We start from the raw sequence: 4,215 nt of genomic DNA, 5'->3' as shown, positions 1-4,215 counted from the left end.
TGTCTCACGATGTCTAATGACTACTGAGATCGCTAATGTGGAGTACCTTGAAGTAGGTGGCTGCACAATACACCTAATATGAAAAACGTATATTCTTGGGGTTGGCCGGACACTTTTGATCACATAGTGTAGGTCCAGTGTATGTAGCACGCAGATAGGGTGGTTCCCGGCCCTCAAGTGGCATCTAGTAACCAATACACGGCCATCACTGGCACCGAGGCAGTATCAGGCTTCATTAGGAAACACAACAGACCTGTACACTTTCCTATATGAGCTCTAGCTTTACGCCACTGAAGTAACCAATGGCAGTGATTTGTGGTCAATAGAATGCACGCTACAGAGCATCTGGCTATGACTTGCGGTGTAAGTAACCTATTTGTAACAGTTCACTGCGTCACTACTGTTCCAACCGCTGCTAAGATTGCTGCTGCAGATGCAGTACGATGCGCCAGAGCCATTCGCCGAATACGACAGTCTTCCCTCTCTGTAGTGCCACGTGGTCATTTGGAGCCCTGTCTTCGCGCAGTCGTACATTCGCATGACCAAATCTGCTACCAACCACATACTGACTACACTCCATTCTTTGTGCAATTTTGCGGAAGGAATATCCACCTTCTAGTAGCCCTATTACAAGGCGTCGTTCAAGCTGAGTGAGACGTTGATAATTATATATTGGTCGATTTAAAGGCATTATTGAGTGACATCAACTCACCAAGTCCAATATCGAATGTAATTAACGCTCACGACCGTTAATGAGTGTATTTAAAGCAAACCTGATTTGGGTCATTACAGTAGCACTATTAGCGCAAATCTTATGCTACTGCCGAGAAATCTGAACAGACATCGCATGTCAGATGTAGGAACACACCTACCAACTTTCGTTTACGTTGCACAATTTCTTCTTAGTGCAGCGAATTTTTTTGTCGTCAGTGTATTATTGCACACTGGCAGCTCGTTGCGTACGACCAAATGGTGTTACCTTTATCTTATCTATTAATGAAATTTCCTTCTTTTGAGCCAAATATCCCAGTACCTATCCTCATATGCATTCTACTATGTTGTGAAAATGCACACCGGAGCATAACACCAGGTTTGAGGATTTCCACTCTCAAGATACACAATGTACGATATCTATGTTCCTGCTTTGTGTCTAGTACCTTTTGATGTTCACTTGGTTTTGTGTTAGTGTAACGTCCAATTATGACGTTATGTACTTTCACTCTCCTTGTGTGTACATGTCCGCGCACACGTGTGTGTGTGTGTGTGTGTGTGTGTGTGTGTGTGTGTGTGTGTGTGTGTGTGTGTGTGTGTGTGTGTGTGTGTGTGTATGTGTATGTGAGTGTTTCTGTTATATCTTTTTTCTTATATGTTTGTGTCATCTTTTACGTAATGTGTTAAATAGTGTGTAAGTGACTCAAAGCTAAATGGTGATTAATGATGGGCAGTTATATAAATTTATGATACCATTCCCAAACAATGTTAACAGTGTAATATTATAACCTACGCTTCCAAGCAAATACATTGAAGCGCCAAAGAAAATAGTATAGGCATGGGTATTCAAATACAGAGATATATAAACAGGCAGAATACGGTGCTGCGATCGACAACTTCTGTACAAGAAAAGTGTCTGGCGGTGTTGTTAGATCGGTTACTGCTGCTTCAATGGAAGGTTATCGAGATTTATGTGAGTTTGAACGTGGTGTTATAGTCGGCCCACAGCTACAGGACGCAGCATTTCCGAGGTAGCGATGAAGTGGGTATTTTGCCGTACGACCATTTCAGGAGTGTACCGTGAACATCAGGAACCCAGTAAAACATCTAATATCCGACATCGCTGGGACCGGAAAAAGGTCCTGCAACAACGGAACCAACGACGGCTGAACAGAATCGTTCAACGTGACAGAAGTGTAACCCTTCTGCAAATTGCTGCAGATATCAATGCTGGACCATCAACAACTGTTAGCGTGCAAACATTCAACGAAAAATCATCGATATGAGCTTTCGGAGCCGAAGGCCCACCCTTGTACCCTTGATGACTGCACGACATAAAGCTTGACACCTAGCCTGCGCCCATCAATGTCAACATTGTTGATGACTGAAATCATGTTGCCTGGTCGGACGAGTCTCGCTTGAAATTGTATCTAGCGGATGGGCGTGCACCGCTTTGAAGTCAACCTCAAGAGTCCATGGACCCTGCATGTCAGCAGGGGACTGTTCGAGCTGGTGGAGGCTCTATAATGGTGTGGTGCGTTTGCAGTTGGAGTCATATGTGTCCCCTGATACGTCTAGATACGATTCTGAGAGGTGATACTGCGTAAGCATTCTGTCTGATCACCTGCACCCATTGTGTATTCCGACGGTTTTGGACAATCCCAGAAGGACAATGTGACATCTCACACGTTCAGAGTTGCTACACAGTGGTACCAGGAACACTATTCTGAGTTTAAACACTTCCACTCGCCACGAAAGTGCCCAGAGATGAACATTATTGAGCATATCTGGGATGCCTTGCAACGTGCTGTTTAGAAGAGACATCCACCCTGCCTGCCTGCAGGCTTCATGGTGTCAGTTACCTCCAGCACTACTTTAGACATTAGTGGAGTCCATGTCACGTCGTGTTGCGGCACTTCTGCATGCTCGCGGGTGCCCTACACGATGTACCAGTTTCTTTGGCTCTTCAGTGTATATCACCGATATAAGTTCGTAGGCTTCCACGGCTCGTGTCATTTTGGATAAAATAATTTTGAGTATTGGTCCGCGTCATTGTAAACTACTAAAACAACTAAATTCACGATGTTTAGACCTACTTGCTGTGGTTTTCTGTAGAGTGGTTCACTGCTGAACCGCCCTGAAGAGGATCGCAGCAAGTCGGTCGAAACGTCGGCAATGTAGTTAACAATCACGCCGCTCAATACCTAAAATTATTTGTTGAAAATGTTGTTATTGTAACATCGCTATTTATGCTCAGGGAACTGCTCCGCCATCCAGAACGCTGTGTATCACAGGTTTTCTGGCAACCGTGCTGTGGCGGCCACTCCCGCATACCTGCCGCAAGCGAGCTCGGTCGAACAGGTGCGGGCGGATTTCCCCTGGGGTTGGTGTGGGCGGGCGTCGCAGTTGGTCACACGGCGCTCCAGCCGCAATATCCCATCCGCCGTCGCCAGAGCTGGAGCAAGCGGTTTATCCAGCGCAAGAGAAAACAATAACTATTTTGTCCTGTATATGCTACATCGAATGATTGACTCTCGGAAGACTGGAAATCTCTTAAAGTTTGTGGAACGTACTCATCGTAATCATGATTCACCCTAGAATTAACTGTCAGTCAACAGTCAACCAAGTTCTGCAGCGAACTTCAGCGTCTTTAGGGAACTTACAAGAATGGTTTTTCAATGGGCGGTAGCGTGTTTCATCGTGTGCAAATAGGAATTTTCAACAGGACGTTTCCCAACCAATAAACGTGAAGTTGTTGTTTTGATTTATTAAATGGTTCAAATGGCTCTGAGGACTATGGGACTTAACATCTGAGGTCATCAGTCCCCTAGAACTTAGAACTATTTAAACCTAACTAACCTAAGGACATCACACACATCCATGCCCGAGACAGGATTCGAACCTGCGACCGTAGCGGTCGCGCGGTTCCAGACTGAAGCGCCTAGAACCGCTCGGCCACTCCGGCCGGCTTATTAAATGGATTCAGATTACATCCGTCCAGTATTAACATAGCTCATAGAAGTCTAAGTTGTTACCAAACAATGATCTTAGCAAATAAGGACAATAACAGAAACAGAAAACATTCAACAAAATGTTTTCTTAAATCTAGAGCCATAAGCAGGGCGAGGATTTTGACGTCTTTCGACTTCATTCTAGTTGTGGTTTCTGCAAATCTTTGGTCTATCTCTGGCCCTTATTGAAGCAGTTAAGCGGCTTGGCATTGACTGACAAAGCTATTGGATGCTCTCCTTATGGATATCTTGCTAAATTCTGTCCAATAGGCCGTTAGATTGTCAAAAGCCCCAAATGGTTGGAGGGCCCTGTCCATAATGCTCCAAACGTTCTCAGTTGGAGAAGAAATCCAGTGACCTTGCTGGCCAAGGTATGATTTGGCCAGCACGAAGACAAGCGGTAGAAACTGTATCATGTCCGTGAAGGCGCTATCTTGCTGACATATAAGCCCAGTGTGTCTTGCCATCAGCCTGCCGTTGTGGCCGAGCGGTT

This window comes from Schistocerca nitens, chromosome 1 (assembly GCF_023898315.1).
Source record: "Schistocerca nitens isolate TAMUIC-IGC-003100 chromosome 1, iqSchNite1.1, whole genome shotgun sequence".
Lineage (NCBI taxonomy): Eukaryota > Metazoa > Arthropoda > Insecta > Orthoptera > Acrididae > Schistocerca > Schistocerca nitens.
Note: the sequence above shows the minus strand (reverse complement) of the source record.